This window comes from Panicum virgatum, chromosome 9K (genome assembly GCF_016808335.1).
Source record: "Panicum virgatum strain AP13 chromosome 9K, P.virgatum_v5, whole genome shotgun sequence".
Classification (NCBI taxonomy): Eukaryota; Viridiplantae; Streptophyta; class Magnoliopsida; order Poales; family Poaceae; genus Panicum; species Panicum virgatum.
Genome location: NC_053144.1, coordinates 28,059,162 through 28,086,040, shown reverse-complemented (window position 1 = coordinate 28,086,040; position 26,879 = coordinate 28,059,162). Strand labels below are relative to the sequence as shown.

The 26,879-nt window shown below is 43.5% G+C and overlaps 2 long non-coding RNA genes across 2 annotated transcripts; both read right to left on the bottom strand.

Moving 5' to 3' along the window:
- Nucleotides 1-5,295: 5,295 nt before the first annotated feature.
- Nucleotides 5,296-6,333, bottom strand: LOC120651109. Its single transcript, XR_005665928.1, has 2 exons — nucleotides 6,198-6,333; nucleotides 5,296-6,114 (listed from the first exon to the last, which is right to left on the bottom strand). It is a non-coding gene; the product is annotated as an uncharacterized LOC120651109 (long non-coding RNA).
- Nucleotides 6,334-25,739: 19,406 nt separating this feature from the next.
- On the bottom strand, nucleotides 25,740-26,547 carry LOC120648655. The gene is made up of 3 exons (XR_005665024.1): nucleotides 26,414-26,547; nucleotides 25,916-26,305; nucleotides 25,740-25,838 (listed from the first exon to the last, which is right to left on the bottom strand). It is a non-coding gene; the product is annotated as an uncharacterized LOC120648655 (long non-coding RNA).
- Nucleotides 26,548-26,879: the final 332 nt, after the last annotated feature.

The window sequence follows — 26,879 nt, the reverse complement described above, 5'->3', positions numbered from 1 at the left end:
ATGATCCCATTAAGATTCGATGATTGGATTCTTGATTTTATAAGGCACGAAAGGCCCTCTGTTGCCAATAGAAACAAGTATGGAGAGATATGATCCCCTTGACGGATTCCTCTCGATGGTTTGAATTTATCCAGACATTCACCGTTAAAAAGAACTGAGAAAGAGACTGAAGAAATCAGTCGCATTACCATTTGCACCCAGAGTTGATGGAACCCCAGTCGAGACAAGATCGCCTGAAGGTAGCTCCACTCGACCCGGTCATAAGCCTTTCGCATGTCAAGCTTCAGTGCACAACAACGAAGATCCCGAGCTTTCTTCTGCTTCATGGAATGTAGGCACTCGTATGTTGTTATTATATTGTCTGTAATTAGACGGCCAGGAACAAAAGCCGATTGTTCTTCTACGATAACCTCGGGCAATATCACCTTTAGCCTGTTCGCTACCACCTTTGAAGCAATTTTGTATATGACATTACACAAGCTAATAGGCCTATACTAACCCAACTCATCCGCCTTTTCAACCTTCGGTATTAGTACAATCAGAGTATCATTGATACTTGACACATCGTCTTCTCCTCGTAACACTCTTAGCACCACCGAAGTCACTTCTTCCCCACATAGATCCCAATGGCGTTGAAAAAAGTGTGCAGGAAAGCCATCCGGACCTGGTGCCTTTGTGGGAAACATCTAGACACAAAGCTTCTTTCACCTCCTTGCTCTCAAAAGGAACAAGTAGCTGGTCGTTCATCACGGGTGTAATTTTGGTTGGGATAGTATCTAGTACCAGCTCCATGTCGCTCACCCCCTCAGAACTATACAAATTCTTATAGAAGGCCGTTGTCATTCTGCCCATCTCCTGAGCATCTTCTGTAACTTGGCCATCTGGCCGCTTTAAGCAGCTAATCTTGTTCTTCTTCCTACGTTGGGTAGCCCGAAGATGAAAAAAACAGGTATTTTTATCCCCCGCTGTTAGTCATCTTATCCTAGATCGTTGCTGCCACATGATCTCCTCCCTATGGTTCAGTTTGACGATCTTGTCTGTGATCTTGATCTCTGCATGAGATGGCCCAGATCGGTGTGGATCTGACTGCAGCTTGTCAAGTTCCTCCTTGAGTTTCTGAAGTTTGAGTCGAACGTACCCAAACGTTTGCTTTCCCCAACCGGCTAGTCTGCCTGCGGCTTCTGACAGCTTCCGGTTTAGATCATTAAGTGTTAGCGCTTTCTCCCCTTGCCAAACATCTGCTAGCCAAGGTCTGAACTCCTCATGTGTCTCCCACATCACCTCGTACTGAAATCTCCTCTTCCCTTTAAGATGTCAACACTCTAGTTCCTGATTCCAGCGTAACAGTATTGGCCCGTGATCCGAGGCTGCGGCCGACAAGTGACGAACTGTCGATAGAGGAAAATGCCCACACCAGTCCGGCCGCCTCGCTGATCCCTGCCGCCGGTAAGCCCCAAAACGGAACCCCCTCCGCCTCCTCTTTGATTTCCCCCACTCACTTGAGTCCCTCATGCAAGGAATCCGCTGCAATTTTGGGGCACCAGGACCACCGTCAGCCATGGATGGGAGGTGTGGGGTTGTTGTTTTCAAGCCCTCGAGAGAAACAAGGTAAATATCTGCTAGGTTTATGTGTCTAGCAATTTTTGCTGCTAACTCCCTAGAACTTTTAGTACTTTTCAATACAGCCCAGGCCATGTCCCTTCTCAGCTTACCCTTGATCTCTTATGCGAGTAGTGTTTGCTGAGTCTTGCAAATCTTTTAGGCTGGTCCTCTAAGAGCATCTCCAAGAGAGGCTCAAAAAGCAAGTCCTAAGACCATCTCCAGTGGGCCTCTCAAAATGAGCCCTCTATTTCTCCAAATAGGAGCCTGTCTATAAAAATTAAGGGCCTAAATCAGAGCCCAACTCCAGTGGGCCTCTCAAATTTCAGCCTGCAATTTTGTGGGATCCGCTGGTAGCCTGATAGTCCATTCTCCCCCGACGGCTTGGCTATCCCGCGGCCGCCAAGATCGGCGCCCCGTCATCTTCCCGTCGCGCTGTCCGCGGCCGTCGAACCCGGCGCCCCCGACGCCTTGCCCATCACGCCGTCGACCAGCCGCCGAGCCCGCTGTGTCTTCCTGCTCCTCCTCCTCCTCGTCGGCGTTCTCCTCATCCGCCTCCTCGGCCTCGTCGCTGTCGTTCCAAAGCGCGCAGTCACCCACCGCGTCTTCGAGCTCCACCTCCCTGTCGTCGGCGTTCTCCTCATCTGCCTCCTCGGTATCGTCGCTGTCATTCCGTAGCGCGCAGTTGCCCACTGCCTGCTCGTCGATGCGGAGCCGGGTGTATGCATTCTCGGCCCCAGACGCCACCGACAGCAGCGATGATGAGCGAATCAAGCTCGGGGCAGAGCGAATCAAGATCGAGGTGTGGCGAATCGAACTTGGGGCTTGCCTGCTTGTGAGCTTGGGGATAGAGTGAATCAAGCTCGAAGCGGATCCAGGCGAAACCAAGAAATGTCCCGCGCGGCGGTGTGGATGAGCAGGGGCGGCGCTGGTGTTTTGGCCTGTGGTGCCAGCACGAAGGAGCTAGGCCGATGCTACCAGCCTGGTCCCGCGGCGGCGACACGTGGGAGCTGGGCGGCCCTAACGGCCCCGCGGCGGACCGGAGGAGCAGGGGTTGGGAGGTGCGCCAAGGAAAGATTGAGTAGCCGGGGGACGAAAGCAACGTGTCGTACCGTGCTCCTTTATGGTCTGGTGGAACAGCGGCATCGCCCGGGACGTGACGTCGTGGCATCCCAGCGGCATGGGCCGGGACCTGGCCTCCCGGTGGAGCCGCTCCGTCAGCGGCGCGTCCCCCGCGAGGGAGCCATACGCCGTGCCGCGGAGCCCCTGCGACCGCAGCACCCGGGCCAGGTGCCTGCGCGCCGCCATGGTCGGCCGCCTCCGAGCTCCAGGTCATCATGGGGTCTGTCAAAACGGCGGTGGATGCGCTGCCGGAGGTCGCGGTCGCGGCGTCCACTGAGGCGTGGGAGCTCGCGGTGCTGGCATCCGCGCACGCATGGCGCGTGGCTGCGCCGTGCGCTCGGTGCTCGCGCGGTTCGCGGGCGGCGCCACGCCCGACGCCGAGAACGCCTGCCATGTGGTCAACCACGTGGCGGACGGCGCGGGGAGTGTCGGGGGAGGGCAGAGCGAGATGGGAGGGAGGAACGGACCCTCCTTTTCCTAGGGGCCTGCCACTGTAGTCTTGAGAGCCCATGTAAAATGAGAGTCCATTTAGAGGCTCTGTTGGAGTTGAAATTTCTCCTAAACTCCTAAAATATGAAGTAGGAGCCCAAATGAGGGCTTGGGCTGGAGTTGCTCTAATATGTCCATATTGGGTGCCGTTCCACATCTATTGGACCCAATTTTCACCTCGTTTTCCAAGAGTTTCCTAAAAAGCTGGCTCCCAATACATTTGAATTGGCCCATGTCATCCAGATGGCTTTTGGTTGAACTGACTTCCGCTTGGGCCAGGGGCTTTGACGAGCTTTGCCTGCCTAGTCCATATACGATCCTATTTTCATGCCGTACACAGCTTCTCGTTCAAGGAGCAGGGCAAGGCCGGTGAGTGCACGCCCAGTGTCGCCGCAAAACAAGTCCAGCGAGCTGCCGACGACACGGGCAAGGTACCAGTGGAGGGCCATCATCGGGGATCGATAGAGCTCGCGGCAGCCGGCACCGCATCATTATGTGATTAGTGATGAATCATCATCAATCCCTGTTGGAACTGGTTCTGGACTCTTCTTCTTCTGACGAGGAAGACAAATTCTTTTTGTGATGTTGCACATGTCGTTCATAATCATTATCAAAGTGCCAATGCACCCAAACATGGAGGTTCTGTGGTCGGGCATCAAGTAATTGATCGCGAGAGAGATGAGGGTCACTGGAGATTGCACCAGGATTACTTCACGGAAGAACCTACATACGGCCCAATTTTCTTCAGACGAAGGTTCATATTTGTCAAATCTATTTACTTATGCATATGAATTTCATATTTGTACATATTTGTCTTCAGTAAATCCTAATATAGCTTTCATATTTTTATTGGCATGCATGTTTAGAATGCATCGACACCTATACTTACGCATAATGCATGCTGTAGAAGCTTCTGATGACTACTTTGTGCAGAAGAGAAATGCAGCTGGCAAACTAGGATTAAGCTGCTTGCAAAAGGTTACTGCAGCATTCCGTATGCTTGCTTATGGAATACCTGCAGATGCTATGGATGAAAAAATTCGTATTGCAGAAAGTAATATCATTGAGAGTTTAAAAAGATTTGTCAAAGTTGTTGTTGAAGTTTTTGAAGACGAGTACCTCAGATCACCAAATGATAACAATACAGCTCGATTGCTTGCACTTGGAAAAGAAAGAGGTTTTCCCGGTATGCTTGGTTTCATAGATTGTATGCATTGGAAGTGGAAGAATTGCCCTTCAGCTTGGCAAGATATGTATTGCGGGCATGTGCTTGAACCTACAATTATTTTAGAAGTTGTTGCTTCCCACAATCTCTGGATTTGGCATGCTTTTTTTTGGTTTACCTGAGTCTCACAATGATATCAATGTTCTTCATCAATCTCCACTATTTGCTAAACTAGCTGAAGGCCAAGCTCCTAAAGTGGATTATAGCATAAATGGTCATGATTATACAATGGGATATTATCTTGCCGATGGCATATACCCGTCTTGGGCCACATTTGTCAAGACCATACCACACCCCCAAGGCAATAAGAGAAAATATTTTGCAAGAGCACAAGAAGTAGTAAGGATGTGGAACGGGCCTTCGGAGTGCTACAATCTCGTTTTGCCATTGTTAGAGGTCTTGCTCGTTTTTGGGATGATATCACACTAGGATACATTTTGAAAGCCTGTGTCATTATGCATAACATGATTATTGAAGATGAGAGAGAAGTGGATACTGAAGAATGTTTTGAATCCGGTGGTGACAATGTTACACCTTCCCATGAACCTACACCTGATCTTGAGGAATTTATTAAGGCGCACAAAAAGATAAGGGACAATGAAACTCACAATCAACTGCAAGAAGACCTTGTGGAGCACTTGTGGATACATCATCCAGATAAATATTAAGTTGTTGTTAGTGTTGTGTTTCTGATTTTCTACATTATTGAGATGACTACTTTATTTCTTTATTTGCTACTGTGCCAAGAGGTCAAATATAATTTTCAGATTTCCTAAAGTTCCAGATTTCCAATTTATTATTTGTCTATATATGCTACATTGCTCATGCATTTATTTGACAACAGAACACTTATTTTGATGTAACAGTAATCGCACATGATTCTTTCTCAAACATTTAGGAGTGCAACAGGTCCATAAAGAAAATGATTCATACAATAAAGAAACATGAGTGCATAGGTTCAAACTAGGAATGATAACTTCAACAAAAGAGTTGATGCATGTTTAACAAAGTCAAGCTCAGCTGCTGATCCCACGGCGAGCCATTATCTCAGATCGAAGACTCTTATAGTACTGCTGTAGATCTCCAGGCATACCACTAGTGTTCACCGTCATAATTCGTTCTTCTTCTAACATTCTTTTGTCATACATCTCGGCTTCTTTAATCTCTAGAGCTTTTGCCTCATTTGCTAGCCTCAGTTGTTAGTTCTGAACCCTCACTTGCTCATATGCAACCCTCACCTGTTCTAGCTGAAACTTATCCTTTTCTAGTTCAAAAGATTGTTTGTATCTCTCTTCTTTCTTGAGTTCCTTCTCTGCATTGGCTTCCTTCTTTTTTTCCCACAAATGGTCCAAAGCCTCTGTGCATGCATCACCTCCACCTTGACGCAAAGAACCTTTTGCCTTCTTGTTGCCCATTGGTCTTTTCTTTCCAACATCACTCTCAGGAATCTCATTCTGGTCTGCATCACGATTGACATCATTTCCATTTGCCACAGAATCCATCCCAAGAACTGAATCTGCTGCAGTCTTCTATTTTTTGTGTGAATTCTTCTGAGCTGCCAACTCCTTCATCCTGTCATGCCACTTTGGCTGTGTTCGTAACAGGTTCCAGCAATGCATGAACTGAAACGACTTATTGTCTTTATCTTCTACCTTGTAGAAAGCACAAGCCTCCATAAGCTAGAATAAATTTCAGGTTAGTTACAACATTGAAAGAACATAATATGTTAGATACAAATGAAAGCCATATGATGTCATAGTACCTTGTCATGTACAGTCACACCGCTTTGCCTTCTACCCTCAATTTGGATAAGCGATGCACAGAACTTGTTGACACATTCTTGAATAGTTGACCAATGGTGGATAAGTGAACTTTGGCTACAATCTGATGGGAACTCCTTATTTGAATGAAAGAAATCAGAAATTCTCTTCCAAAATGCGCCGCGAGTTTGATTCACACCACGCATTGGATCAATACTGACATTTAATCATGCTGCTACAAGTAGTTTATCTTCTTCCTCACTAAAGTTTTTTTTATCTCTCTTCTGGTTTGGCCTCGTGCTACCAATATTGCCCACACAGGGTGCTTGCTGCACTGCAGGGGGGCTTCTAGAAGCGAAAGGCACAGCATTGTTCTCCTCAGTTTCATTCATCAAGTTTGTGTAATACCCATCTCCTTCCATTCTTAGTATGAACTGCAACTAATGATTCTTGTTCAAATGACAAGAGAGAGAATAACATCATGACAGATTATAAATAATTCTAGCAAACATTTAATATTCTTAGTGTACAAGAGGCACATGAGTCAAAAGAAGTTCAATGTCGGAAGTTACAAAACATGTACGCAGGTAGGTGTTTACTAGCCACTGCTGTCCCTGAACACTGACAAACCAATTTGATACTGGATAGTCTAACTCTCCCTATCCTACACAATTTGCAATATATTTTATTACTTGACCAATAGATTGTGTCAATCAACTAGCAGAGATTGCTTCATCAGATTAATGTACAACCTCAATTTGCAGATTAATTAATGTACAACCTCAATTTGCAGATTAAAGTACACCCTCAGTTAGCAGGATACTGATACAATTTTTCTCTGAAAATTAAAGGGCCATGTCTGGCGTAGGTGACCTACCTCGTTGCTTGGTTGCAGGGTCAATGACGGCAGCAGGCTTGCCCACGGAGATTGCCCACGGCGACTAGGCAGTGCTGCTTGCAGATGGTGCTAGACTGCATAGTTGATGGCGAGGCCGCCCAGAGCGGCCGGCGGAGGTGATTGGATGGCCTGGAAGGTACCCCTGGCAACTGAAGACGAGACATGCACTGAACTGTTGTGGAGCCACAACAGGGGTGATTTCAATGCAGCGCACGGTGCAGGCGGGAAAAAATGGCGCCACTAGGGAAATGCGCGCGGGAAGCTCGGATTGGGAGCGCGGAGAAGCGCCCTTTTTCTGGCTCAATTCGCCTCCAGTTTAGGGAAGTGCGAATAATTGGGAACCTTTTTGGGCATTTGTTGGAGGGGATTTTTTCTCTTTTACTCCCAAATTTTAGCTTGAGGGATGTGTTTGGGCCTCTCTTGGAGATGCTCTAACACCTCAGTTAATCAAGTTTTGGCCTATGTAACCTTGTTTACCTTGTAGATTTCAGGTTTTAGTTCCTTCTTGTTATGCTTTTCTTTTGTTTAGTGGTTTTCTCTTAGTTGTGCTTGTTTTGTTTGTTTCTTGTATGTTTGTCCCGATGCTTGTCGCGAGTAGAAGGAACACAGTTCGATAGCGTGAAGACGAAAAGATGCAAGAACAAGAGTTGAAGACTCTGAGTAGTTATTATCTGGATTTAAGGCAAATATATTCCTTGATCATACTTTGTCCTAATAACATTTAATTTAATCTTGCATGCATTAATGTTGTTGGGTACCTATTATCCTTATTGATTATCCATGTCCTTGAATAGCCTGGTTTCTTTTATCAAAATCTTTTGGGTAGTTTGCTTAGCTGCTAAATAATAGTTGTGGGTGGTTTACAATAATGATACTTGAGACTTCAGACTTTAATGAATATCTTTTGGAACAATATGAAAATTTTGGTGAACTTGATTAAAATCAACCATGGAGAACCACCCGGGAAAACAGCGCAGCCACAAGGACTACATGGCTCTGGTCTTGGCTAATTAATTAGATGTCTCTAGTTTATTAGTAGCTGACCGAAAGGCGCATGAGGGGGACCTGTGATGAGGGTTCGCTGCCTGCCAAGGGTGCATTTTGTTTGGTTTTGGTCACGCGTTTGGGGAGGTTCACTCACGAAGCTGCTGAAACCTTAGCGGGCTACTACTGGTTAGGGAGTCTTTGTAAAGGTCTCGTAGCGTCCCTATGCAATCACACCTAAGGAAGTGCGGTATTGTGCCTAGCTAGCATAGCATGGTTGGGTCCAAAGTTCTTTTGAACTTTTACGCGACTTATGGTGAAAGTGTGCAACCTCTGCAGAGTGAAAACTGATATATCAGCCGTGCTCACGGTCAAGAGCGGCTCGGACCCTCACATGTCTACTTAATGGAAATTATTGATTAATTCAGTTGTTAAATGTTCCACTCTTTGTTTATTTAGACATATACTTCTTTTTATAAATGTGGGATGGTTTCATATATTATTTAGTAAATAGGATGTTAATGCTCAATTGTTATTTAAAATGCTTATCGCTTTATTCAGTCAGCCTATATCCTTGCTTTAAGCCTTGCATGCCATTTATTTCCAATACACTTGCTGAGTAAGACATGTGCTCACCCTTGCTATACCAACACTGCTCAGAGAAGAAAGTTGCAATGAAGCTGAAGATGTTGCTGAGTTCTAGGCGTATGCAACCCCCGGTCGATAGCCTGTGAAGTGTGGAGTCTTCGTTTCCAGGAGAAGTTGTGCGTCTCTTATAGTCGTTTAGTGTTGTAAGTCTCTTTTATGTGATATTGTTGCCCATTATTCCACTATGATGTTGCTATATATATGAAACTTGATCCTGACATACATATAATTATGCATTCAGTTTTTTTAAAAAAAAACGGGTGTGACAACAATCTTGTACGGCCCTTCCCAATTTGGCGACTACTTTCTAAATTTGTTGCTCTTCGTCCCAAGAGGTAGAATCGTCTTCCAAACCAATTCACCAATCTAAAAAAAACTTGGCTTTTACCTTTTCATTATAAGCTCTAGCCACCTGAAGCTTGTCCTTCTCAATTTCCCTCAAAGCTTGCAACCGCTTGTCGCTTACTTCATAAATATTATCCATCGTCAAGTCATGATAATCAATTGTGGAAAGATCATTTTGTTTAGCCTATCTATAAGCGTCCAGATTTACCTCAACGGGTAAAATGACCTCTTGACCATAAAAAAGCTCAAAAGGAGTAACCTTAGTAGCACCATGTCTAGATATCCGATGAGCCCATAACTGTTCGGATAAAACCTCATGCCTCCTCCTAGGATTTTCTTCTATCTTTTTCTTGATAAGCTTTATCAAAATCTTGTTACTAAACTCGGCCTGACCATTGGCCTAAGCATAATATGGAGATAAATTGAGTATCTTAATTTTGTAAGATTCTGCAAATTCTCGTACCCCCTTTGAAATAAATGATGAACCTTGATCTGTTATCAAAGTTTGAGGGATGCCGAATCTATGAATAATTGCTCCATAATGAACTCAATTACCTCTCTATGTGTCATATTCTTCAAATGAACCGCTTCGGTCCACTTAGTAAAATCAATCAACACGAATCGATGTCCCTTTGAAGAAGGAGGGTTAATCTGACCAATGAAATCCAAACCCAATCCTTTAAACGACCAAGGCTGAACAATCGGATGCAATAATGCAGCGGGCACCAACTGAACATCACCAAACCACTGACATTCTTCGCACCCTTTGTAATATCTAAAGCAATCCGAAATCATACTTGGCCAATAAAAACCAGCTCTTCTTAGTAACCACTTCATTTTAGGAGCCGATTGATGTGTACCACAGATGCCTTCATGTACTTCTCCCATAGTAACACGGGCCTGATCGATCCCTAAACACTTGAGAAGAATATCATCGGCGGTCCGATGATAAAGCTCATCATCAACCAAAACATATTTAAATGCTAAACGCCGAATATTTTTCTCTGCACCATGACTAGGGTCTTTTTAATATGATATGATAGGCACCCTCCAATCTTACACTTCGGCCTCAACTTTTTGAGTGGACATTTCAGCCGAATTGTTGTTCTCACCACCCTTGGCGGTCAGACCGGTCTCAGCGACCGGTCGAACCGGTTCGTCCAGAACCAGCGACTCGGCTTTAATTGGCATCGACTTTTTAATGTTAAAATATTTGTTTGTAACATTGTAGCCAGATGCCTGCTGACCCAAAGCATTAGCCTTTCCATTCTCTTCCCTTGGAATATGTCGAATCACAAATTCATCAAAGCAAGAGATAATATCAAGGCGTTTATCAAGATATGCATTTAAAGCACCATTGTAATATTGACATACCTTGGATACTTGCTGCACCACCAGAAGTGAATCACCAAAGGCTTCAACATGCTTCACGCCCATGGATTGCAAAAACTCCAAGCCAAATAGAAGTGCTTCATATTCAACTTGATTGTTTGTGCAAAATTCTTTCAATCGGTTTGATAACTCAAAAACAGCACCACTTCAAGAGATAAGAACATTACCAATGTCAACTCCTCTCCCATCATCACAAACCGATCCATCAAAGTATAATTTCCATGGTCTGCAAGTAACATAGCCGACCTCTAAATCATGTTCATCACTAATCCGATGTTCAACAATAAAGTCCGCTACAATTTGGCCTTTCACAGATTTCAAAGACTGATAGGCCAAATCTTATTCCACAAGTGCATAAGCCCACTTGCCGATTCTCCCACTTAAAATCGGCTTTTGCAACATATGCTTAATAACATTGGCTTGACAAGTAACTATGCAAGTACTAGATAATAAATAATATCTCAACTTGGTACAAACATAGTATAATAATAAGCATAATTTTTCAATAAATGTATACCTTGTCTCCGCTTCAATAAGTCGTCGGCTTAGATAAGTAATGATATACTCCTTCCCTTCGGTTTCTTGAGTCAAAACAGCACCAATAATTTTATCTTCGGCAGGCACATAAAGCCTAAAAGGAATCCCTCTCCTAGGTGCCTTAAGCACTGGTGGTGAAGACAAGTAATTCTTAATCTTCTCAAATGACTCTTGCTGTTCTTCCCCCAAGTAAATTTGGTTTCATCTTTGTTGACGCTCACTAACGACCATTTCCAAGCATCAACTTGATCAGAAAATCATGAGAGCTTGCATTTCTTACACACATCTTTATCCAATAAAGTCTCTAAACCACACTTCACCTTCTAAAAAATGCAAGTTGTGTTTTTGAGCTAATATGCAGGTTGCAAGCACACTTTGGCCCGACATAAAATCACAGAAAATATCAGAGCGTCGATTCAGGCTCAATTGGACCAAGTGTAGCCCAAGAACCAACCCAAATCCACTCAAGACAAGTCGTATACTAGTGTTCAGACAAGAAGAGGCCCAGACAAGCCTAACAGACAAGATTGGGGACGGCTGGCGCCACCAGCAGACCGGCCGACCACCTTGGTCGGCCGACCGGCTCGTGGGCCCCACCGCCTTAATCTTGTAATGTGGCGGCTAGGGATTGGCTCACAACGTCGGTTTGCTGAGGAATGGCAGCTTCTCACCCGTGGCTCCCTGCTATAAATACGGGGGGGTAGAGAATGAGAAGACACACACACCTCTATACACTTACCTCTCTTGGCTCACCTTGCATAGTCTTTAGGCTTAGTGGAGTTTAGGAGAAGTCTAGGGGTCATCGAGTCGCCGAAGTTGCTCGACAGTTCTGGTATGGGTTCATCTCTAACTCTCTCTTGTAATATTTGGTTGTTTGTAATAGAATTAGACTATGGTTACCGATATCTGCTCGAAGTATGTTCTGAGTTATCGGATATATGATTCTTGATCTGGTTGCGTTATTGTTCAATGCTTGCATTGCATGATCGCCCTGTGCTTGCGATGGTTAACAAATCGGCCTTAGAACTCTATCAACTACTCTAGTATTCGTATGTTTGCCCTAGTGTGATGTTTGTCCATCCGGAGGGTAGGGGCTCCGCGCGGGACACTAGAATATCGCTTACTAGTGTAGACATGGTGTCTAGATTAGCTAAGAGTTGCTGGATGTCAACTATACCCACGGTTTATAGAGCTAGCTGGCAGGTGGTGACAGCACTGTTCGAGCCCTAGTAATCTTCCACGTTCGGTATGGGGGGTAGGAGATGCATAAAGCCGCCGGGGTGTACGGGCTTCTTCCGTTGCTTCGATAGCGGTCTCCCTGTTTTGTAGTTTAATCTCTGACGATCTAGCCATAAGATGGCATAGATATAGCTAGCCTAGCACAGTTGACTCGAGCTCTAACTTCTACCTTGCTCCCGGCCTAAAGCATCTTTTCCTTTCTTTTATTTATTTACCTTGAGGGTAGTTGTGTGTGTGTCACCCTACATCCTACCATGTTATCTATCTTACCCCTGTTTATGCAATCTAGATAAAGTTCATCAACTAGTCTATATCTCTTCACTCACCACCTTCTCTGTGGAAATATAAATGACACCCCGGTATACTCCCGGGTAAAATGCTACAGCGGTATACCGTGCGCTTGCGGATTTATTCGTGGTTCATGAAATACCTTCCACTCCAATTGGCGTCTGTGGGCGTCATCACTGTTTTCCCGGTGGTAACGCTGGTAGGCGCCAACAATCTTTTAACCGAAGAATAGGAGTAAAAGAATCCTTCTTCCCAGACAAGTGAAATATAAATCTTCTCAAGTAATTCACCTTGCCTAGAAACTTTTGCAAATTTTTCTTACAAGTTGGAGCCTCAACACGCTTCATGGCTTCAACCCATTTTGGATCAATCTCTATGCCTTTCTCATGAATAATGAAACCCAAGAACTTGAGTGGATTCATCTTTAAACCATACCGCCGCATTCTCTCAAGAGCAAATCTCAAATCAGCCAAATGATTACCCAAACCGGCCGATTTGATCACAATATCATCAATATAAACTTCCAATATAACACCGAGTAAATCATGAAAGATCAAATTCATAGCTCTTTGATAAGTAGCACTAGCATTTTTCAAACCAAAAGTCATAATAACCCACTCAAATAAACTGACAAATCCCGGACATCTAAAGGCCATTTTGGACATGTCTTCTTCGGCCATAAATATTTGATTGTAACCGGCATTACTATCAAAAAAAATCTAATAACACGATGTCCGGAAGCTTCATTAATCAACATATCGGCAATAGGCATCGGATACTCATCTTTAGGAGTAGCTTTATTAAGATTTCTGAAATCAATGCACACTCTAATCTTGCCCGAATCTTTCTTCTCAACAGGCACAATATTAGAGATCCACTCCGCATATCGACAATACCGAATAAATCCAGCTTCTAGCAAGCAATTAATTTCTTCTTTAATTCGGTCATTCATAGCAGGATAAAATCGCCTAGCAGGTTGTTTATAAGGTCTAAAATCGGCTTTAATCAGCAGCCGATGTTCAACCAAATCACGACTCAAACCAGCCATTTCAGAATAACTCCATGCAAAACAATCAATATATTCTTTTAACAACTTTATTAAGTCGGCTTTATATTCAATCAATAAAATCGCATTTACAAAAGTCGGCATAGGAATATTACCATCTTCAATATCTATCTTTTCTAAAGGATCAGCCGACGTAAACCCCTGGCCTAACTTATCCATGTCTTCGATGTCTTCAATGGCCTCGCACATATGGTTCGTCCGAGACCGATAGTGCTCAATCCTCTCCAACAACCAGTCTGCATCAGACCGGTCTGACCAGTTAAACTGACCGGTCTGACCGGTCGGCTCTATGTGCCGGTCTGTTGACCGGTCTGACCGGTATGGATATCCGGTTTGACTGGTCTCGCCTGAGTTGCTTGCTACACTCATCTTTATTCGCAATAATGTAGCCGATTCTCCATCGGCTTTAAAGTAGCAGGCACGAACCCGTCCTTGGTGCAACTGGTCAGCTCAAAATCAGATAGATCCAATCCCAATAAACATTTAATATCATCATGCACCCCAACAGTGTTGGAATCGGCGGTTGCAATGAAGGATGAAGTATCACCATGGACCACTTCAATCTCATCGCCGATCCACTGAATGATTACTTGATGCAAGGTAGAAGGCACACATTGACTGGCCTGAATCCAATCACGTCCAAGTATCAAACTGAAATTACCTTGCACCTCGGAGACGAAGAAAGTTGTTGCTAGCGTCTTGCTCCCCACGGTCAACTCCATGGAGCCACCCCTTAGCACCAATAGGGTCGCCTCCACCCACGCCGCTGACCGTCATGTTTGTCTTGATCAGCTCTTCATCCATCCGCCCAAGCTTCTTGTACAACGAATAGGGCATTAAATTTACAATCGCCCCTCCATCAACAAGCATACGAGAAATTGGCCTTCCATTGATATGTCCCCTCATATAGAGGGCCTTCAAGTGATTGTTCGATTCTTTAGGCTTCTGGAATACAGCCTCACGTGGCCCGAAATCAAGATGAGCCGCCTCCTCCTCCTCCTCCAAAATAGCGTAGTATTCTTCGGAGAAACGCACAACATTTATCTCCATGTTGCTGTGCTCTGGATAAGCCCCATAGTCCACCAGTTCCTCAACACCCAAAGCTACAGGAACTGCTGGAACTTCATCGCACGAAGCCGAAGTATTAACTTCGACCATCTACTCAACCACAGGCTTGACCAGTCTGACCGGTTGCGCCTGGTGGTCAGACCGGTCCTCTACACCGATCAGACCAGTCACCTGGGGTGGTTCGACCGGTCCTATTGACTGCTCAGCGGACTTGACCCGCCACTCTTTACCTTGAGGAACCATTGGCCGGTATTGTTGAAGTGCTCATCCCTGAGCTTTTCGGCCTCCCGCTCCTTCTGCTCCTGGCGCCTCAGGCGCTACAACCTCCTCTTTTGTGAGTGGCTTAAACCCGGCGAGCACCACCTAGGATGATGGTACTTGTTCACCGAGCCATTGCTGCTGGCCTCATAATCATTAGCCAACACACGCTTCTGGGAATCAGTTTGAGCTGATTTGCCAAACACCATTGGCTTCTTTCCAACATATTTGACTACCACATTTACATCGCCGATTTTCACAACATCATCGGCAGTAGTCTTCCTAAAATCAACTTGCATAGGGTGAACCTCATCTTATTTTTTCTTAATGCGATACTTCTGCTTCAGAGGATGGAATTGAGCCGGTCTCTACTGAGACCGGTCTGACTGGTGTAGCATTCTGCTGCTGACGAGATTGGCGCGGGCCCAATCGGTCTTGTACCAGTGTCCTAGAACCTTCCCCATGATAATGTGGTGGATATGACATGGGGAAGCATTGCATCCATACTCCTTCGTGTTCCCACACCAAATTCATAGCATTTGATGCCGGAGGCATCCACGGCATAGTAGCATAAGCCTTTTGGGGAGGGAACACGGTAACAACATCACCTCTGCGCTTATTAGGTCCTTCCCTTATTGGGGAACCAGCTCGACGCGGGGGTGACCAAGATCTCCTTTTTAGCGGCCGATCTTTTTGAACGGTCTTTGTGTACTTGTTCAGAAGCTGGTCAAAAGTTGGTTTCTGAGTAGCAACCCTTCCATGATCCTTTGGACATTCTGCTTCCAAGTACCCACTTCCGAGCGCTTAGGCTTGACGGTCTTCGGTCGGCCCTGGGATGGACCGGTCTGACCGGTCGGTGAAACCGGTCTGACGGGTCAGTCCTAGACAGCAGGCTGACTTGCAGCAGAAGAAGAACCTTCTTGCCTCCCGGGCACGTGAGCTTTGATAGTAATTTTTACTAATTCCTTACCATCAGGAGCATTTTTCAGCACCACTTCCCTGGCCAGAATCTTGTCATCGATATTTTTCGGCCTTGTCTCACCAATCACCATATTTTTGCCCTTAGCTCCTTCGGCTTGTTCAAGCCGAATTAACACCTTGGCGTTGTTTAGATCTATAGTATGTGTGTTGGTGTGAACAGGAAATGGTGTCTTGTCAATCTTCGTCTCAAGAAAAATCAATCATCCTTCATTCATGGCCGATTGAACCTGGCGACGGAATACATTGCAATCATTAGTCATATGAGAATGAGAATTTTGAAATTTACAATATGCACACCACTTTAACTCAAGCGGCGGTATAATATGAGAAATCTTTATATGTCCCAAACATAATAATTCATCAAAAATATGATCACATTTGGAAACATCAAATGTAAATTTCATCTATTTCTTCCGACCATTTTGAGTCGGCTTTAGTGATGCACAAGAACATGGTTTGGCCGATGATGGCCAAACAAACTCAGCAGTGTAAACCTCATTATCCTTATCGTTTGAAGAATCAGAATTATATTCAACCGCATGAGTATTAGAACGATGAGGCTTATATGCATCTTTGGAATTCCTAATTTTATACTCTTGGTTCATCCCCCGAAGTTGCAAAGCATTAAGATTATAATAATCAAACCATTCGAGCTTTTTTTTAAATATGAGCGCAAACCATTAAGAGCAACATCTACCAAATCCTTATCAGAAATTGACAAATTGAAGCATCAGTTTTTTACTTCTTTAAATCTCTTGAAGTAATCGGATACCGATTCATCTCTATTTTGCTTAACCGATGTCTAATCCGTCAATTTTGCTTCATTATCCCAACTATAAAAGTGATCATGAAATTTTTGTTCCAAGTCGTTCCAAGAGCGGACCGAATTTGGGGGTAATGTAGAAAACCAAGAAAAAGCAGTTCTAGTTAATGATAAAGAAAATAAACGAACTCGCAAAGAGTTACTAGAACTAGCCTCACCCAATTAAGCAACATATTGACTTATGTGCGCCCAAGTTGACTAATTATCGTCCCCACTAAATTTAATAAAATCGGAAACACACCACCTCATAGGATAAGGAACCAAATTGTAAGCATCGAGGTATGGTCTTTGATACAACTGATTTTTACCAGGATTTATACCCAATTGACTAAGTTTGGTGCCAAGCAAAGTATTCAAATCTGCCCTCATCCTAGCAAGATCGACCTCGTAATTCCCACTACTAAACATTTGGGCATTAGTTGCTAGACGATTAGTTGCTGGTTCAGTAATACTCATCGTTTGTGTAGCGTAATGGGGATTATTTTTTGTCAAATTATCCCAAACATCTTGTGGCATAGCGGGTGGGAAAGGTGGTTCGCCATATGATTTGGTGGTATATGGTGGTGTAGAACCCTCCAATTCATCTGTTCGGCCAGCAGCAGCCGAACTCGGAATTGGCGCGAGCGCTGAAGTAGACACCAAGGCCATCACCATGGCACCGGTCTGACCGGTCTGATTAACTGGTTCGACCGCTCCCGCCGCCGGAGCACCGATCTGGTCGGTTCGGCCCTCTGTGGCCGAACTGTGCCCGGCGGTGGTGACTGCCCAGCAAAATAATTCGGTGGCATCCCATATTTCACATTAACTGTAGATGCAGGAGTTGCCGGTCTAGGGGGAAGATCTTTAGTAGAGTATGCGGTATTTACAGTCTTACCCTTCTCCATCCTATCCATACGCTCAGAAAGATCAATCAAAGTATTTTGCATGGATAGTTGCGCATCATGGATCTTCTTCCCAAGATCAGATAATAACATGCTGTATAGATCTTGAGGAGAAGAGCTTACATTGACGACTGGAGGAACAGGCGGTGGTGGTGTAGCAGATGAGATCGATGGCATAACAAATTTCTCCTTCTCGATCATGCCTTGCCGAGTCTTCCCATAGAATGCTAGCATCCTCGCCTTGATCTCCTCGTTCTGACATTTGAGGTCAGCCTCAAACTTCAGACGCTGGTCTTCAGGCAGATCTTCGTAGTTGATATTGATGGTGTTCGCAGGATCTACCTTGGAAGCGTCTCCCTTTTCACCGGCCATTGGAACCGATGTAGATTGCTCCTGAGTCCCCAACGGAGTCGCCAAAAAGTATGTTGATGCTTTTCTAGTCAACACGCGAGTGCTAGAACGCACGGATCGCAAACGATCACAGTACCAGCGAAGATCACCGGTGACCAATCCGACCGGTCATGCCAACCGGTCAGACCGGTTGGACGTAGAGAGCTTTGCAAAACCTAGAACCTCGAGCTCGGGAGGGACCCCATCGAAGCTCAAAGAACTAGGGTTGTCTTAGGTCAGCAGGCCACCCAAGACACCCTTGAATGCCGTAGAGACGAGCAAAGAACATCAAATAGGTTGGAAAAGATAGGATTTGAGGAAAAGGATAAAAGAGATTGTATTGATTCGATTGTGGTTACAAACCCTCAATCGGCCGCAGCCTTTATATTTATAGGCCGGGGAGGACGTACCCCTTTCAAGTCGGATTACAATAGGACTCTAAACACAAAACCCTAACTCTACTCGGATTACAGGCCCAGACCGGTCTGACCGGTCGGCCCAACCAGCCAGATAGGTCGGCCTCGGTTATTGCCAATTTTGGCCTCCAACAGAAGGCGTGTGAGTACCCCAAGTAAATTTCTTTGAGGTGATACAATGGTATTCGTGCTCTTGCAAATTTATATATACTTACTACGATTGATAAGCATTCGTCGAGGTACAAGCTGGTGGAGAGTGCTGAGTGCCAACAAACCCAGCACCTCCCGAACTTTCCCTCACTCTCTCCCTATTTTCTAACACCGCTAAAGGCAATGGTACAACTCTAGAATGAGCCTAGAGCTCGTGTATGAGAGTGAGATTTCAAGAGGAGTGAATGTGCAGTGTGTGTCTAAATGACCCCCACCCCCATCTAGTATTTATAGGCTTGGATAGATCGGTTCTGGCCAGTAATTCAGCTCTGGGCATGCACAACCGCCTTCTAGACTTCACCAGGGAGGATCACGTGGAAGTTGAAGACGAGGGGTGTGTGGCCACCACCTTTGTCCAGGAGGCTAATATGTGGGCCCTTTATCCATATTTTCGTGCATGGCAAGTTTGCAGGTTGGTTTAGTTTGTGGGCCCATGGATTCACGTGCTTCTCTTTGGCCGAAATTTTGTAGCTTGGATCTCGCTTGCGTTTTTCATGCATTTTTTTAGCTCAAATGCACCTGCAAATTTTTTTAGACCAACATTGGTGAAATTCATTAGATAACGGCCTTATTGTAATGTTAGTTCGTGCTTGCATTTTTATTTTATGCAGGATTTGATTATCGAATTTGGTGTTAACAGCTATTAACAAGACCCCCACACTTAGCCTTTCCTCGTGCCGAGAGGAAGTTAGGACTAAGGTGGAACACCACTTGTTTCGATGATGGACTAGGCGGTTTCAACAGCCACCTCGCCAAACCGGCGAATCCAGAGGCATCCGCCATAGCTCGCAATGACAATGCAAATAAGCTAGCCAACGACCTCAATCGACTTCAACTTTCTGATCTAATCAGAAACTAATTGGACAACCTCAAGTCGATCCCTCACCTTCGAATAGACAACAGTGATCTAATCAAGGTGGCCGATCACGTCTCACACAATATCGTCGAGTGCCTCGAACTAGCATAGGCCACCCTCTGCCATCAAGGCAACAAGGACAACGAGGGACTTGATAAGCTTAGCCCATGGCATCCGTGTATGGGTGATATCTTTTCCAGTATCGACCAAGTCGAGCTCTCCCTCTCTGACGACATCAAATTGGCAGAGGGTGTCCTCCAACCAAAAGAGGCTAAGGAGCAAGAAACTCCTGAGGCAAGATTTAATCGAGATTTCGACAAGTTCATGGATGAACTCGACGACCAGCTCCTCCCGAATATAGTCAAAGAACTCGAGCAATGGTCAGACGACATTAGCGCCAGGTTGAGCTGGGACTCCCTGTCCCAGACTCCTATCCTCTCAAACTTTGCAACTCCGCCAATGCGTATTGGGACGCCATGGATTCCAAACTCCTCTCTGAATTGGATAAGGACGTGGATTCCCTACTCCTACTCGCTCAGAAAAGAGAAAGGCACCAATTGACAGGGGGGATCCTACTCCCGACCAAATCGATCTAAAATTAGGAATGACATATACTCCTGGATTCTCTCATAAGTCATAATGTTATGCCTAAGCTTACTTTTCCTATGTTTGTTCGCTCTGGTTCAAAGATCTGGCTAGATAAGTTTAGCAATTACTTCAAAATTTGTAATATTCCACATTGGTCGAGGTACATAGCACAACCCTGCTAAACCTTTCTTTTAGGAGAGCATTAGTGGTGGGGAAGAAGCTGCTGGAATGGCACAGTCTATCTTGTTCGAGTTATGAAAATAAATTTAACTAAGGGTGGGACGCCATAATCTGGTCTTTACATGCAAATGGTTCTTTCATAATTAGATCATTTTATAAATACTAAGTCAATAATGACATATGAATTAGTTATGAGGTTTATCAATTGAAATAACTTTGAAGATAAAAAATTGTATGTGGTATTAGAAAGAAATTCATTTTTACAATATAATCGTACAAGTTGGAACTAGAATGGGTGTAAATCCTACTCCTTTTGTAGTAAATCGATGAAGTTTTTGGGCCTATTTGTTCCTGGGGTACTAGGAGTTCCATGAAGAAGAGGAGATAACATAGATGATGACCGAGGTGAAGATGGTAATAAAGCAGGCCTCAACAAATTAAGGGTTTTCATCAAGTTGAAATGATAAAATTCATAAGAAAATAAAAAGGCGAAGATTGTGAAGCAAAGGATGAAGACATAGGCAGGTATTATGCAAACAAGAGAACCATACAATAAATTGAATAATTCAGAACTCCGAATAGACACTTGGAATTCTCACACAGAAGACTATGGTTGTGCATCAGCAAGGTACATATGAAAACTAGCTCTACTACTTCAATCGAAGCACCTTTTAGGAGGCAGCTAGTTACATATTTATTAATTTGAGACCATATTAATATGATCTCTAATTGTTTAGATTAGTTAACATTTGCATTGCTCTAGAAATATCGCAGCAACACGTATCTTTAAAAATTTAGTGAGCACTTTGTATTTTATAATTTAATTAGCAATAGAATCGCCTGTAGATCGTCATTTGTCACTGATGAACTAAAGCATAGAACAAGTTATTCTATCTTATAACACCATAAAAGGAATCGGGAATATAGGAATATACACCTATGTAGACTGCACCTACCCATGTTATAAGGGTATCATGGTGGCTGCCTCCACCTTCTCTATGGTTTGTTGCTGGCTGGTTGCAGCCATCCCCTTGTACTTTATCCATATCTTTCCTCCTAACCTAAGGCCACCCAATCTAGATGTATGTTATAAGAGAAGCAACAGGGATCTACAAGGAGAAGAGAGAGGCACCAAGGACCGTGAAGCCACTAACCAAAGAAAAATAAGGAAAAACAAAGGGTTAGATATGGATTGTGAGGTGGATGGTGGAGACTTGAATTACACATGGCTGCATCTGCCAGCGAAGATGGGTGGCAATGGATGATTTGACTTCTATGCAAGCTGGAGGTTTTGTATTGCAACAAGACTTTTTGAGCCTACAATTAAAACGTGTCATAGATAGGTTCTTCTAAGTGAATATTATACACATTGTATCTTTTATGTTAGCTTTTCAACTTTTCCCCTATATTGTCATGTATATAAACTCATTTTTGATGTTTCCTTTAGCAGGAACTTCTCCATACATATTTGTAATATTCATCAACTAGCAATGGCTTAATATAATGGTAATACTTGAGATTAAACTTTATTTATCCTCCCGCTAAGACAGATATGGTAGAAAACAATCATCAAGTGCCCACTACACTATTATTTGAAAACTTCCATACTTTAAGTCACTTGAAATCTAGTAGGAGCTAAAGGAGAGAATACAAACACAAAGTTTCTCAAGTTGTAGGTATGCAATTCAATCAAACAAAGGTGCAATACTTCTGCTACAGCCACAATGGTACATTGCATTAGCACATTTAATTCAACACGAGATCTACCTATTACACTTTAGCAAGCAACAAATCCTAAAATCATCATCCATGTATGCATCTGGTTTTGTGTTCTTGATTAGGCCATTTCACAGAATCATCTCATCAACATAGCTACTACCATGAGGCAGGTAGATCAGCTCTTCTCCAGGGGACCAGTCCACAGGGACATCATCGATGGGCACCACTAGAGGCCACCTGTTCTCGTCCTCAAATGTATGGCCAGTCGCTTCCCGACGATGGTGGTACCTCTCAACCCACAGCTCATCTGTGGCCTTATTCTTGGCGACCTGCACAAATGCCTCCCTCTCGGCATCCAGCTTGGCCTTGGCATGCGTCTCCTGGTTGGCGTTGGCGCCAGCAGCAATGGCAACCTTCTCCATGAGACGATGGAGCATGTCACGATTTGCGAGCCGAAAGTTTGCCACATCGATTGCCAGATCTGGATCCATATACGCATCAAATGCGCGCTCTGCAAATCGGGATAGCTCCGTATCATAGCTTCCATCATCGCTCTGTCGCACCATGGCGACCACTCTTGAAGGGCGTGCCGGCGCATGGCGACCGCTTAGGAACCGCAGCTCTGTGTCGCTAAATGCGGCGCGGAAATTGAGCACTGCCTCAGATGTGGCTGGACCTAGGACAGCGAGAATCGCACGGTCATGTGCGAGTGCTGCGGCCGTCGCCGTCTTGAACTTGCCGATGTTGAATGTCTCACCGTCTCGATTGACAATACAGGCACGCCACTTGCCGTCTGGCAGCATCGAAACACCACGATACTGAACGGCGGCGGCTGGGGTTGGGTTGAGAGCAGCAATAGGTTCAGTGGTGGCCATGGAGAGATTGGCTTCTAGGGGAGCACGATTGGAGGTTTAGCATATATTGTGAATTGCTTATATGGAATGCAGGTTGAGGTTTAGCATATATTGTGAATTACATATATGGAATAGAGGTTGGGTGAACAGCTAAGATATGGCTAGTACCATAAATGAAGATTTTTAATATTATGTAGGAATCAATTTCATTGATGCAAATCCATTCCATGCATTCTATTATCTAAAGAAGCCATATGAGCTTGGATATCCTATTTAAGATTTGCATTTTAAGAGACTTAGACCTCCAGCATTAAAACTATGCCTAGGTACAATAGTGGTATGTTTGGTCGGTGGTAATCGGTGGGCGCAAACAGGAATTAAGAGGCGGAGATTAGAAACCTCTTATTTTTTTAGTGGTTGTTGGGGGATCGCAACTTCAATAAGCACCAGATGAAGGTTGTAGCTAAGATCAGAGAAACCTACAGTAGAGATCATAACATTCGATCAATGTTTGGAATAACATCGGTAGTGCGAATGCTAAAGGTCCGGAGTGAGGTAGTCAAAGATGTTGGTGAATGAAGGATAATCAAGAGAACGCGTTGAATACCTTCGATGTATGAGGTTTCAACCCGATCTAGGTAGGGACAAGGGTTGATGGTTCTATGAAGCGGTCAAAGGTTCCGATGAAGATCACGAGGGTAGCATGAGCCCCTACATCAGAGGTGTCATCAACCATGAGGGAAGTGTGGGCTAGGTAGAAAAATCCAAATTGTACACTATTATTATAAAATGACCCTTTAGCTTGGAATATTCTACGCATATTATGGGGCGCATGGGCATTTTTCGAATGATAGAATTTTCATAAGATACTATGAATACCACAATCTTTTGTTGAGGGGGTGTACTCCTTTTTCTTTTAAAAAAGGAGAAATTATATGTATATGTGAATAGTTTGTTCTTTTGTGCTGACATTCCGCTCGGTGGGGAGTTTTGATGGAATGAGAATTTAGACAGTAGATAGTGCTAAATATATGTATGATAGGATCAAGTTTCATCAGAATTCATTAGCGTATAACAGTAAAAGTGTCATGTACAGATCATTAGAATTGACAAAACAAATGATGAAAAAGTACACAACTCATTCTAAAAGCGAGGACTCCATACTCCATATCACACACACAGAATTTCATTCACACACACAGAAAGTGAGTACATATTTGCCTAAGAGAGGTAGCAGTGTGGATATGAAAGTTAAGGAAAACAAGATTGTAGGTAACTAAATGTGGTAGGCATTTAAAGATGAACAAAGTGATGAAACATTTGGCTTGATGATTTATCCCATGGTATTGGTAAGAAAATGCGTCGCCTAGTCTATGTTGGAGCTCAATCAAGGATCTGCTTTCGGTTATCAAGTATTCTGGTCAAGGTCTTAGGTAGGATCCAGCTCTGTCGTGACGCCTATATTGGGTTGCAATATGGCTATTTTGGATGCAATATGGATTAATTGCATCTATGTATGGTCGTGGATATGTGGTTGCATTTGGAACGGTGCAATAGGTTTTTGCATCCTTGTGGATGTGGTGTTGCAATATGGTGGTTTTGCAACGCACATAGAAAAACTAGCGCAACCGCGATGTCGTTGCAAGCATGGATATTGCGACCAGCAGAATGGTTGCATGAGTTACTCTTGCAATGAAAAACATGGCTCCAATACAACAGTGTTGCCACGAGCAAACTTGTCGCAAAATAGCTTTATTACCACCCCATAGTTACATGGGAATACGGCAATATTTCCATGAAGTGTGGTCCCTTGCATAAAATAAATATTGCAACGTAACAAATTTTGTCGCTATAGTCATAATTGTCACGTTCATTTGCTGGTGGCAATAAAAGGTAATGCAATGAATCATTGTTCGTGGTAATAGATGGAAAATGCAATGAATCATTATTGGTGGTAGATACGTCCTATATCGACACGCAAAGTTTGTGGCAATAATATATATTGCAACTAGAAACACAGGTTGCGTTTGTTGCAACGAGGGCATTTTGGCCAGTGCCTTTTTAATTTCTTTTGGTAGGTAGAAATATAGTTCTTATTACAAAATAACTATGCCATCGATATAGATCTCATCATCACATCTAAGAACTCAAAGCTTCATTAACTTCAAATATATGTCTCAACCAGAGTAATAACACAATAACCAATGTACTGCTAAAATAAACATCATCTCAACAGAATAAAAATATCCTCTCTTACGACAAGTTTGCAACTATGGTTGGCATAATAAAATATAAATAAATATGAGTTCTCTTATTGATCTCTTCATGCCCCATCGGCACCATCACCAGCTGCCCATCACCAGCATATAGGCATCAAGCTTTCTCTAAATATTTTGATTGTCCGCGCTTTCCTGCAATTCATGAACACACATTAAATTTATTAATTTAATATAGGAACCTTGGTTATTAAGTGAGGAATAACTAATCACATACAAATTAAATGACCATAGCGACAAAGCAAATATATAAGTAATTAAATTAAGAAACACTCTGCAAGAATATCATATACCATTTGAGATGATGTCCCCACAAGTTTGATGAATTATATTGAAATAACATAGCATAATACCCACCATTTCAAAATGAAATCACATTGGTATTCATACCTGATGCTTTTTCTTCTGATTACGAGTCCTCAATAGTTGGGTCAATGGCGCATTGGCACCGATCTTTTTCTGGAAAAGAGGCCTAGTTGCACTAGTCTTGGTTGTCATGGCAGTGTCATGAACTACCTTTTCTGTGGTTAGCACGCTTGATGGTTCATTATTCTGCAAAAATGAAAGCTTTGATATAAACAAGTTGCATTTTACATGTAACCATGTTGCATCTTTTGTAGGTAATAACCATGTTGCATTTCTATTACCTTTATAGCTTCATCCTCTATAAGTTGTGGTGTGATGAAGTTGTTGTCGACACTTGGGCCGCTTGGAACTTTTGTGGTGTTGATGAGTCCTGGGATAGCCTACACAGCCCAAGACAAGGAATATTAGCTAAAATGGATGAGCCAATAAAAGGAGAACCGTGGTCGAAAGTTATTACCTGCTGCAATGCTAATTGTATTTGTTGTTGTAGTGTTGACTGGAATTCATCCCTCATTTTTTCAATTTGTTTCTTATTTTCTTCCCTATCTCTTTCCCTTGCTGAATTTGCACTTTCAAACTTTTCTTTTAATTCTTCAACCTCTTTTTGGTGCTGCATTCTTTCTTGTCGGGCTTAAACTTCATAACGGGCTGCATCTTCTTCTCTTTGTTTCAGTAGAGCGCTTCGTGTTGGATTTTTTGCCATGTATCCACGTCCATGACACCTATATGATTTTGTTCCAAGAGTTTTAGAGTTGTTGCGTTGGAAAACTGTGTTTTCCTCCTCAACTGTAAGGAAGGGCCTATCCATCCCTTTTTCTGCCTCTGTAACTTGGATGCATGCACTTTCCTAAGTGAAACACGAGAAATAAATTAGGAGCACGTAAATTCAAACAGTTCCAAAATAAGTTTGAAACAGGCAAAAATTTTAAAGATGCAATCATATACAAGAACTCACATAGACATCTCTAGAATCTTCATTTGACCATTGCCCGTCCTTGGTGTGTGTAGTCATCCAAAGTTGCAGATCAGTAGGCTGTTGGCCATTACCCTTGTTTCTCTAATGTGGCAACAATTTAGCATTAAGCAATGTCCATTTAAAAAGTGAGATTAGTTAATGTAGAAAGTAATCAGATTAGTTAATGTCCATTTCAAAACTGATTTGGGAATATGGTTTCAATCCCATAAGATGCTTAGTCTTCTGTTTCTGTCGATTTTCAGCATTCTTGGCGCTAATATTCTACAAAAGGTGTTCAACCATTCTGTTAATCACATTATATCTTGTAGTGGAATTACAAAAGAAATAAAACACCACTAACCTGGAATTTCTCACTTCCAAAATATTGGATCAAGTAATACCACTCCACGTTGTCTAAATCTTCAGGCTTGTTCTTCATCCGTTGAGCATCAGTGGAGTATGCCTT